Raw genomic sequence first — 12,664 nt, forward strand, 5'->3', positions numbered from 1 at the left:
AATGAAGTTACAATACTGACTCTTTACTTTCTCAAATTTGACTCTATAAAGTATGTACCAGAGTAAGACCAAGGATTGGGCCAGTAGATGAGGTGCTCCCTTGCCAGGGGTGATGTTTGGGTTCGAGTCTTACCTGTTGCGTGATGCAACTTCCTAGGGTAATATTTACATTATGTAATGGTTATTATAGCATTTTCTGTCAAATTTTTAATAAAAATTATTTTTAAGATTAAATTAAAAAAAAAAACTTAAAATCTAAAAAATTAAAATAAAAAAATGATTAAACATAAATGAGTAAAGTATAATTTATCTAAATATATTTTTTGTTGTTTACTATTTAATTGGAAAAAATGGATGGTCATAATTCAACGGTCAAAAAAAGTTCCTTCCTCATTTATCTGATATCTTTCTATGTATTTTTTTCCACAATCCGTGTTCAATTTCCATGATCCATACGTCCCATACCAATTCCATTGAAAATTGGATCACCCATTGTTTTCAAAATAATAACATCATTATTGTGTAACTTACATTTTATTAATTTTAAATTTATATTGTACACTAAAATTTTGAAATATTTTCCAGGTTAAAAATTCTAGATCTATACCATTTCCATTACCAAAAAATTATTACTAATTTAGAAGAAAATTATTCTTGAAAATAATATTCGGTACCAATTTGGCAAGCAGTAAGGTTGCCTTATCCAATATTTTTTTAAGGATTAATTTTTTTACATTTAATTTGGATTTTTTTGTTGGTGAATTTTTTTTAAAAATTATATAAAATATTTTTACATTTTAAAACATGACTGCCAACCCTAATAGTTTTTAAGAATATTGAACTTAAACTTCCTTTATAAAACTTGGCAAAACAAAAAAAAAAAAATTCCTTTATAAAAGTTTGTTAATATTTTATAAAAAGAGAATAAAGTATTGACATGTAACATTTACATAAAAAAACCAAAATTCCGTCTATCTAATCCGTTTATCTAAATACACAATTGAATCATGACTGTTAAAATGTCCTAGTAGGACAATTGTCTCTAGGATAAATTCAAAAACCTTTCTTCCTTATTATATAGATTTACAGAGTTATATATGTTCTTTTACTGGTCAAGATGACAATCAAATTGCACGAAGGCCAAATGATGCCAGGGCCAGGAAATATCATTCTACTAACAACAAAATCAAAGCAAAAAGATCATAAACTCACATGGCCTTTGGATTGGATACATCCAAGAAGTCTTTTGTATGGGGTTGCAGTTTAACATATGTCCCTTTTGGGAGAGTCATATTTTTCACTCACACAATGTCTCCTTCTTGTAAGAGCAGATTCTCCATCATCTACAATGAAGCAATACATAGGGTGCATTAATGGAGAATAAATGCAAACAAAGACTCCTCAATGACACTGGTACACAGCAAAATGCACCAAAACCACAAAACTTATATACAAAAACACTACTGGTTGCCTACCCAGTAAGGCATATATATCATGCCTTCTTCTGCAATGAACTCAAGAACGCCACAATGAGAAATGCGCTCAGTAGCAGCATTGCGAAGTTCAAACAACATAGGATAATCAATATGAAGAGATGCTGCAAAATAGAGTCTTATATTAGCATTTTAGATGATAATAGGAAAAAATTTTGAATTAACCACAAAAGATAATAAGCCACCATAAAAAATTTCAAATAAATCAACTAACCAAGATGGTCAAGGGCTGAGGGAGGCATTATAACTGCAACAACATAGTGAAAAAAATAAATAAATAAATAAAAATAAAATAAAAAATTAAGACATTTAGAAGGCTAATACATGCACACACAAGTGTTTAGAGTTTGATAACTTACTTTTATCACCATTTTCAATCTGTGGCTGCAGGATTGAAAAGAAACAAATAAATTAGAAATTCGAATATGAATAAGTAAAAGACAACATACAATTACAGTCTTTTTCCCCCTTTCCATTGTTTTCCTTTTATATTTTTTATTTTCCATCTCCTTTTTTTTTTTTTTTTGGATGTGGGTGGACACGAAAATGAGTAAAGAAAGACATGAAGGCCTTCAAGGGAAATGAAAGAGCACATATGGTATCATCTTAATTGTTAATTTTCCAGAATTCATTTACATTTACATTTGATTAAAGAGTGCCATGAATTTAGTTGAGGTCATAGAAAAGATGACAAAACATAAAACTGAAACAGTATAATGAATAAAATCAAATTAATTAAGTGAATCAAACAAAACAAAACAAAACAATTATCATGTTGAGGAAAGCTTTCCTACCTTATCAATAAAAGATGCAGGGTAACATCGATATGTTTGCTCAAATGATGTTCCATGATATCCATATCCATCAAAATATTGCAATGTGTCCCCACCAATGAAATGAAATGACAGTGATAATGATATAAACAACAACTACAATAATATAGTAATTGTAATAGTTATTAACTATTATTTTTATTTTTATTACAACATATAATGAAATGAATTTAGACGGTGAACATAATTAAACAATATCTATATATATTGAAATAACTAAATATGCACTGATTTGGGCTGCAAAATATAGTAATTAAAAGTGAAGCAATGAATATAATTCAAACATGTCCATAAACATATAGTTATCAAATGGAAATTTACAGTAAGGGAAATGTAATACATATAGAAGTTTTATACAGATTGTGGAAAAATCATAAAAGCATTAAACACAAAAGGACAGTTCTCTTTTTCATGCCAATCACAGTGGTTCCCCTCAGAGACCTGATAGACCTATCCTTACCCGTGGCCTTCCAGTACCCAGCCAGAGTCGCTCTGTTCAATCGCTGTCCATTCTGATACTTGCGATCTTTAGGACAGAAAAAGAACCACTCTTCATCGGTCGTCTTTATCGCCGATTTATCTGCATAAAAATAGATCAAAGCAAACCCAAAATTAGGGCTTTTTAATCAAGTATATATCAATAATCAAAGCAAAAAACCCAAAATTTTAATTTTTTATGTGGGTAGTTTTACCAGGCAAATCCCAGGGTTCGCATTTGCAGACATCGATCTCTCGAATAACACTGACTTGCTTCTCATCGCCGTTGATCTTCAACTTCAAATAGTGATTGATGAGTTCTTCGGTAGGGTGAAATTGGTACTCAATTGGAAAAGACTCCTCTGCCAAAATTTTAGAGAGAGACATCGCTAGAGAGAGAAGATCTAAAAGAAAGGAAAAGTGGGTATGGATCAAAATGAAGAATTAAAAACCTAGAGAGGAATGGATAAACAAATCGAAAGAGAAGATGTATGAGATTCAAAGAAAATTCAGTGGGGTTTCAAAGACGTGGGGTTCGATCTAGGAGGGAGAAAAGATGAAAAGTTGTTGTCGGTGGAGTTCGGAGGCAGCACAACAATGGAAGCGGAGCGGCAGTGGAAAGGAGGGGGAGGGAGAGGAAGAGGGAGAGGAAGAGAGAGATCTGAGAAGTTGGAGAGAGAGAGAGAGAAAGAGAAGTGCAAATAATGTTTGGGTTTGTCGTTCGTGGGTGGGTGGGACGCTGCAGAGAGAGCGAGAGAGGGAATGTTTTGGGCGGGAATGTGAAAATGTCACAAAGCATCTCAGCCTTTAAAGAATAAAAACAAATCATCTCAGCCATTGGATCAAAATGTATCTCACATATATTTTTATACAATTTCAAAAACCTTTCTCCCTTATTATATAGATTTTTTTTAAATTTGTTTATTGTTAGATATTTTTGAAGCTTTACAAGGTTTCATTTAACGATTTGTTTGAGGATGGGTTATTTTAATTAATTTTTAAAATTTTTATTAAAATATATTTAAAAAGATTAAAAAAAATTATATGATAATTTGTAATGATTTTAAAAAAAATTGAACTATTTTAGGAATGACTTGAGGATTAACTTTTTAATTATTTCATTGCGTTGTTAGTCTAGAGTTTAGCCATTCTTCAAACAAGACATAAGTATCATAAAAATGCCCAAGGTCCATGGGCCGACTTGAACCCAGACCAGCCCATCAACTGATGGCGCGCCCTTAAAAATATAAACTAATCTTGGATCGAGAGATAAGGCCCATGGGCCGGTCCAATATGCTATTCAAAGTCCGGTCCATAGGCTCGACCCATAAGTCTATTGTAGACATCCCATTTTAACTGACTGTAAGACTTGGACGCTTTCTTTTGACTATCTCAATGATGAAAATCAAAATGTATTTCTTACAAAATTCTCAGTAAAAAAAAAAAAGAATTTGAGCTTTACTCTCTACCCTAAGCCCACGTTGGTCAAATGTTTAGGTCTTGTTGGACACCTGGAGCAAAATGGGGCTGAACTAGAGCGAAACAGAACAAAATGGGCAAACTTTCCTCTGGCCAGTCGACCTCTCCAAAATAGTGTTGTCTAGTTTTTGTGTTGGTTTGGATGGGGCACTTAACAACCTATTTTTTTGATATATTCATGCATTGAATGCATGTATACTCCTCATCCATTGCCTAGTGCTTAATCCATTAAAGGTAATACTCCACTTTTGTCTTCCATTAGCTCCATTAATAATTCATTAGTGCTCTATTTGCTCTATTGTCTTCATTAATGCTTCATTCTTATCTTCCACCATTTCTCCACTTACATTGCCTATATTTATACATTAGATTGTAGAGAAGAGGAGGAGAAGGAGGATAGATTGAGTAGAGAAGGCTAGAGATAGAGAATAAGAGTCTAAGATTTGATCAAGAAAGGTGTCAAAATTGAGAAGTTGAGCAGTGAATTCCATTACACTGTTATATCATCCTTATACACTGTTATTTGATCCCAAAAATTCCATTATAGTCAACTTGTGTAGCTTTGATCAAGGAGTGTTCAGTTTGTGTAGAAAGTGAGAAAACTAGAGTGAATTGTAAAATCTGGGTCTTTACCGTCTTCCCCCATACACACTGTTAAACAATCCAAAATTGTCATTCTAGCTAAAATTCCAAATTTTCGAATGGAGGATTGAGAACATAATTCATAACCTTAAGGGTGATCAAAAGGGAATTTGGAAATCGAGAAGTTTTTCTTTCTTTGGAAGATAAATTTTCAATTTCTTTCATTTCCTTGCATTTTCTATCTTATATTTGTTTTCTTACTTTAAATTCATATCAGTTTTGTTGTAATCTAACCGGAAGTGGTTAGTTGAGCCATCTACATATTCCTTGTTTGTTATTTTCTCAGTGTTGCAATAAGACAGGTGCCTAGTTGGCCAGCCAACTAACTTCTTTTGGACAGAATGGCGTAGTCTTTCGACGTTAAGCATACCAATTTCTGGTGGTCTCCAAAGCGCATGAAACTTCAATTTTGTTTTCATTTGAGTGTTTTGTGAGTTGTTTTAATATTTTCCTCCTCTATCTCTCATTTGGTTTGTAATTATTTGTTCAAATATTATAATAATTTACCACCCCGCTTTTCTCTATCTCATTCTTTTACTTGTTTTCCTTATTTGTATATAAACATTATATTCCGTGTTTTCATCACATTCCGTGTTTTCACCATATTCATACTTTGCATCCATGTTTTATGCATCTTGATTCGGCTAAATTTGTATTTATGGATTTAATCGATTATTATGTGATTATGTGCGTTACCTTATGTCCTTGAGATGATTCACATGTCATATATTATAAGCCGAATCTTTAGCTGCATATCATGAGTGAATTACATTAGGATTTATATAAGATTATGCATATTTCGCTAACTTTGTTTTGTAACTATTCGCGAGACGTCAATAAACATGTAAGTTTTTAAGCTTTAGCATCCTGCTTGTGTATATTTTTCTTACTATGTTTAGTATTTTACCATGAGGTTATGTGCTTACTTGATATAACTGTATGAATGCCGGTGGATGGATGTTGTGTTGCTTAATTTGGAATGATGTTGATTTTTCATATTTGTAAACTCAATTTCTTTAGGTTGTGCATCTTCAATTATTTCAAAACACATGAAATCAAATTGTTCCAAAATGAATGACATAGTCTATACTTGTATACTTTGCATAGTAACTTTTAGGATTTATTAATAATCGAAATATGAACATATAAAGTCAATAATATTCATATCATGATTTAGTAAAGGCCAATCTTTGATCGGATGAGCGGAGGTGCTCAATTAATGACCTTCCCCTCTCATACCTAAGGTTCCGAGCCAAGCATTTTTGGTTATGACGAACAGTGGCATTGGCACGACTCATGAGTTTCCTAATTTTCTCAAAAATACTAGGTGGCGACTCTAAGATTTGGTGAAGTGGTCCATTTTTTGTAAAGATTTTGTTTTAAAACGAATTTTCTATAAAAGTTGCTAAATCTGAACACTCATATATGTTTCACATTGCACTCATGAGACTATATCAAAAAAATCGAGGGTCCGAACTGTTTAACCTATACGGGTATCCCCAAACGATGTTACACCTATGTTAATGGCCCATTTGAGTCTTGTTACCATTAAGAGTTTTTATTACTTTTGGTGATATTATTTATTTATTTCATTACTTTTTAATGTGTACATAATTTATTTGGATAAAAATTGTAAATGACTGACAAGTTTATATGTGTTAACCTAGTTGAAATACACTTATCTTGTAGTAATGCAATCCATCTCACCATTCCTTTCAATTTAGTAACATTATGAATGTAATTTTGTATTTCAATTAAATAATTTTAATTTTTTTTATTATCAAACATGTAAATATAATTGTTAAAGTGCCTTTAAAAATAGGGTGCTCAGGCCATAAATCCAAATTTAAATTCTTTTTTTCCAAAAGTCTATGCACGGAAATAGTATATCCATAAAGACATACTTTTACGAAATGGCCAAACTACCCATTCACCTGTCGGTCACGCTACTATAAGGATTACCAATCCACTTTTTTTTTTTTTTTTTTTTTTCATACTCTCTCTATTTGTCTCCAATTTTTTTCCCCTCTCACTCACTCACTCTTTCTCTCTCTCTCTCTCTCTCTCTCTCTCTCTCTCTCACACACACACACACACACACACACTCTCTCTCTCTCTCTCTCTCTCTCTCTCTCTCTCTCTCTCTTTTCACTGCACTTACGTATTCTCTCTTTATCTCTCTTTACTGATCAACTTACTTTCTAGGGTTTCATTCTCTCTCTCTCTCTCTCTCCCCTGTATTAACCCTAAATCTCTCTCTTATCTTCACTCTTATCCTTCTAAAAAAATGTCTAGTTTCATCAGCCTAGCTTCATTATTAAGGCAACGTCGACATGGGTGGCAATATCGTCAGAGGCGAAGTGGACCATCGACGAAGGTCTATTCCTTCTCTTTCACAAATGTGACAATGACGACGTTCTCTTCATGTAGACGTCCCCGAACGCCCCGGGAGGACGAGTCCCGTTCTGTTCGTTTTGGGTTCACTATAGTTCAGGACTCTCAAATTGTCACGGTTCTTAATCTGAACCAAAGAGTTCAAATCCGGCAAATCGTTTGGAGAAACAGATTTTTGAAAGAAGTGCCAAGCATGGACTGCTTTGCCAGATATAGAGTCGCCACCTAAATATTTTTTATGGGGGAATTTAGGAAACCCTGACTCAGTGCCAAAGGCCACGTGTCCGTCATCACCAAAGTTGTCTCGGCTCGGGAGCTTGGGTACGATTGGGGAAGGTCAGCTATGAGCACCTCCTCTCGCCCGATCCGAAGATCGGCCTCTACTAACCGTGATATCCAATTTTGAAAACGTTATGTGTTCTTATTCCGGTTATTAGCCTAGAATTACTACGTTATGCGCTCAGCAAACAAGCATAGACCAAATTGCCTGAATTGGAACGAAGCGTTGCATATCCGCTTGTTTGAAAAATAGTTTGAAATTTGCTACTCGTAAGTAGGCTAAAGCACGGACTTCAACGAGTTGTTCCAACTCAAACAATCCAACCTTTACCCACAGGCATTCAAGCAGTTTATATCACATAAGCAACTAGCCTCATGGTAATCATGCTGTCATGGCAACACTCACACGCATGCAAGGATGCTAAAGCAAAAGAACTTACAGAGTACTCCAAGCCAAAACAGAAACTAGTTAGTAATCATATGCATGATCCTAGTTCATATTCAAAATGGCTAATGTAACACATGCAAGGATGCAATCTGGACAGACTCGGCTAATCTACAATGACATGTGAAATGCTACACCTAACACGTATTCAATTTGGAATTGAAATACAAATGCAGTTAATATGATGCACCGAGCCTGGTGCATGCAAAACGGATGAATGAATGCAAACATGCTATCATACTGTATGCTAATTTGAACATGCCCTAGACTAACCATCGAAGGCTAGTAAATAAAAGGGAAGAAAGACGTGGGGTTAGAAGACATGCACACACTCACACACACTTATTAAACAATTGCCCTTGCTCGGAGGGTCAGAATAAATATTATAGTCCGAATAAATAATACTAAATTAATTATTACAGAATTTCTAATTAATTAATAAATTAAATGCAGAAAGAAGGTGGCCACAGCCCCGCCTCGAGATGCATGAATGATGCATGCTTGACTCGTCTCGCCCGGAAACTCGCTGCCATAGCACTGTTGCCTCCGTTTACACTGCCTCACCCCTCTGAAATTTATGAAAGCCTCTAGAACTGCTCTGAACTTCATTCTGAGTGCAGTGGAGTGCCACCGGCCAAATCAAAAGGCCACCGGCCATGGGAATGAGGTTATCGGCTAAATATTGTGCTCTCGGCCAAAGTTCTTTGCCGGTCGGCACTCAACACTACCGGCCGGCCAAATCCTCCTGCTGAAACCTGCAGTTGACAGCAGCAGAGGCCAAGCAGTGTATGGCATGGAATTCTCAAGCAAATGTGAGCATGGGCACACTCCCTATCATGCAAGGGACTCAAGGGAGCATGACCGTCGACCCTCGGGCCATCAATTATGCATTTTTGATGCATGATGGCCTAAGAGGCCAAGTTAGCAACTTTGATGTAAATGCATGCAAACAAAACACATAAATGCCAACACCCTATCATGTTTAGGTCAAGGGGGTTGACGACCGAGGGTTAAGACGTGTTACATCACTTGGAGTATGAACACTTCTCAATCCTCATACTTGGTTTGACACCCCAAACCAAGCAAAATGTAATGCATGGATGCAATATACAATGCGAAGTGATGCAACTCATGCAAGGTAACATGAACATGCTAAGCTAATGCAACATGACACTATCTAATCCTGCATGCTAGACTAATGCAATATGGACATATCAAGCATACAACAAGACTATGTAATGCCATTAACTAAACAACATGCAAACATGCGAAAATGATACAATGTAAGCATGCAACCAATGCAATGCAACATGCAAGCATGCAAAATATGCAAAGATGGACTTATCCTGAAACGAGAGGACCTCAGCCCACCCCCAAAACAGTGGCCTAAGAGGATGCACAAGAGCACAAATGATGCATGGAAGCATGCGCACATCAAGGTCCATCACCTAAGCACAAAAGGGGACAACTCTAAGCATACTTAAAGGCGATATATATGGGCATTAAACCAACATGCTAAGCTCTGAAAATGAATAGAGAATGATGCCAAATCAAACAAAACAAGCAAGCAAGGCATGCAACAATAACCAACACTTGAAGCCAATAAAGGGGGTCAAACCAAAGCTATGTCAACCAAACCTTAAAGGGCCAAAATGACCTAAAACAGTCTCAAGGGACTCCAAAACAAGACTAAAGCATACATAGATCATGGTCAAAACACGCCAAGGAATGAGTCCAAAACAAGGGCATTCAAGGCCACAAAAGGGAGCATTCTACTACAACCACCACAACCACTCATGGCATGCACTTTTCAATACAAATCAGAGTTTTAATATGTAAAATGAGCCCCCAAAACCCATTGATATGGCAGCCCAAATGACTTAATCACAAGGCATGCATTATGACCTTTTCCAAGGCACAAAAGAACAACCTTTCAAGGCAAGAAAGTGATGATGAATGTGAGCATACAAGCATGGATTAGTGACTAAAATGGCATATGAAATGACTCCAAATCATTGAAACAACCCAACTAAAGCATGCTAGTGGCTCACACATTCAAGGCTTACAAGCCAAAATACAAAGGGGCTATACCAAACATATCAAATACGACCAAACCAGCACCCAACAGACCTCAACCATGATAAATCATGACCAAAAGCTTCACAAAGCTAGGCAAGAATATGCAAGCATGATGGTCTAATGGCTAGATGCATTTCTAGGCAAAATGGGGGGAATACAAAGCAAGTGTATTAAGCATGAGAGGGGCCAACAAACCAACATGGGACAGAGGTAAAACATGCTAAATAAACACCAAATAACCTCTGAAATTAAGCCAAACAAAGCTAGGCATACATGCTACCCTTATGAGCCAAAACATGAACAAAATGAGAGACCAAGGGAGAGGGGTGTCCCTCCCCTATGCAAGACCTCAAACCCCCTTCTTCACCACTGAAAATCCACTGGATTTCAGTGGTGAGAAGGCTAATACACCAAAGAAATCAAAACTTAATAAATGAAGCTCAAAAAGGGGCCAAACAAGGCCTAAGAGGGGCAGGTCGACCCCCAATGCCAAAACAACCTTAATGAGATATCTTGAGCATGCAAATACAAGGCTTTTTTCAGTTATACACAAAGTCTAAAACAATGAGCAAGATAAGAAAAAGTCTAGTGCAAGATTGGGGAATCTAAAGTAAAAGAGTTACCCTTGAAGAACCCTTGATGAACAGCAAATGCAACCTCCTTCTTTTGATCAAAACCAGTCCAAAACCTCAAGAACAAACCTCCAAAGCCTCTCAAATTTGAAGTATGGTGTAGTAGTGTGTGTTTGTGTGCAAAACTAAGAACAAACACACACTTTAGGCCTTCAAACCACACAAAATGAAGAGAGAGAGGGAGATATAGAGAGAGAGGATGATATATATCAGATATATATGTATATAGCTCTGGTTTTTTTGCTCAACCCTAACAAAGGAGGAGGAGAGGCTCTTATATAGACAAGGGAAAGCTTTGAAGCTTCTCAAAGAAGCTAAACAAAAAAAAAGTCAAAGGGGGCAAATGGGGCAAGGCTTCCTGAGGAAGCTAGGACAGCTGGCAAGCTTCTTGAGGAAGCTTTGGCAAAGGGTCAAGCTTCCTCAAGAAGCTTTGACCAAAAGGGGGCAAAAGGGGCAAAATAACCACATGTATGCCCCGGGGTAGGTTTGGTGCATTCCAGCTGGCACAGCTGGCATGCAACATGCCTGAAGAAGGTAAAAAGGTGTTACCGGCCAGAAAAAGAGGTTACCGGCCAAATAGATGGCCGGCCGGCCATACTGAATGCCGACCGGCCAATGGTGTAATTCACCAATGGCCGGTAGCCTCAAAACATAGCCGGTGACCTCAAACCAAGGCCGGTGGGTGCCAGGGGTAGCTAACAAGCTACTTTCTACCCTCAGAAGCAAAAACACAAGTGTTTGGTGCAAAACCAAACACAGAACAGTCGAGTTGAGAGATCTTAAGGCAAGGCGCGTAGCCGAGACCTCCGGGAACTCAAAACGAAACACAAACATAAGTAATCACCGAGTGTTCGAGCGGTGACGTCCAAATCTTGAGGACGGTCAAAAATGGGGTGTCTACACTTCACCATCGCCTCTTGCACTGATGTGCCGTACTTTCTAGTCATCTCTCTCTTCCTCTGCACAGTCTTTAAGAGTGGCCTGACAGTCGATAGAACGGGGTTAGAATACACCATGTAAGGGGCACTGTTGTTGGCGTTTTGAAGGATCCCATTGGTGGGTGAAGTGGCGGTGGCGGGAGCGGTAGCGAGAAAGGCTATGGTGGGGCACTAACTAAGGCTGGTGGTGCTATTGTGGTGGCCGATGATGGTGATAATGATCTTCTTGTTCATTTATCACATCTCTCTCTCTCTTCTCATCTTTCTCTCTATGAATATATGTGTATATCACTTTGCTTTGCCTTAATTTGTTGTTTTATGAATATTAGACATGTATATATATCATAGATTTATGTTGAAATCCAAAGTTGAATTTGAATAGATCTGTGGTGTTGAGAGATAACACCTCTTGTGACACAAATCTGTTCAAAATTTCAATAGACAAGGAAAAAAATTGAACAGACAGGAGAAAAAATTAAACAGATAGATACAAGTTTAAACAAATAGGTTCAAAAAAAATGAACAGATAAAACAAATTTCAATAGATTATTTAAAGGGTAAAATTAAAAATAAAATATCCTCAAAAATAATAAAATGTACTTCTCACCACAATATTTTACAAAGAGTGTACTTTTCACAAAATAAATAAATAAATAAAATTAATGAGACCTCATACCTTACACCTAGACGAGTTGAGCTGAGCCGAGCCGAGTCTTAGTATGTTTGGGCTTGTTTGTTAGGATTTTAACAAACTTGAGTTTGAGTTTGAGCTCAATAAAAATTTAACGAATCGAGCTCGAGCCTGTTCACGAGCCTTAATGAGCAAAAAAATTTATAAATTCATACATGCGTATGAGACTAAAGTTACAATTAAAACTTTGATTATACAATTATAGATACAATATATATAAACATTCTAAAAAAAAAGTCAATATTTTATTAAAATAATAATATCTACTACTACTACTATTAT

At 36.3% G+C, this 12,664-nt stretch overlaps 1 pseudogene across 1 annotated transcript; it reads right to left on the reverse strand.

Moving 5' to 3' along the window:
• Positions 1-853: 853 nt before the first annotated feature.
• LOC114297413 (uncharacterized) lies at positions 854-3,190 on the reverse strand (annotated as a pseudogene). The gene is made up of 7 exons (XR_014356321.1): positions 3,019-3,190; positions 2,725-2,906; positions 2,288-2,422; positions 1,853-1,877; positions 1,708-1,740; positions 1,476-1,597; positions 854-1,343 (listed from the first exon to the last, which is right to left on the reverse strand). The product of XR_014356321.1 is annotated as an uncharacterized LOC114297413 (transcript).
• Between the last annotated feature and the right edge of the window lie 9,474 nt (positions 3,191-12,664).

The sequence above is a fragment of the Camellia sinensis genome, chromosome 15 (genome assembly GCF_055761805.1).
Source record: "Camellia sinensis isolate YWXY chromosome 15, ASM5576180v1, whole genome shotgun sequence".
NCBI lineage: Eukaryota > Viridiplantae > Streptophyta > Magnoliopsida > Ericales > Theaceae > Camellia > Camellia sinensis.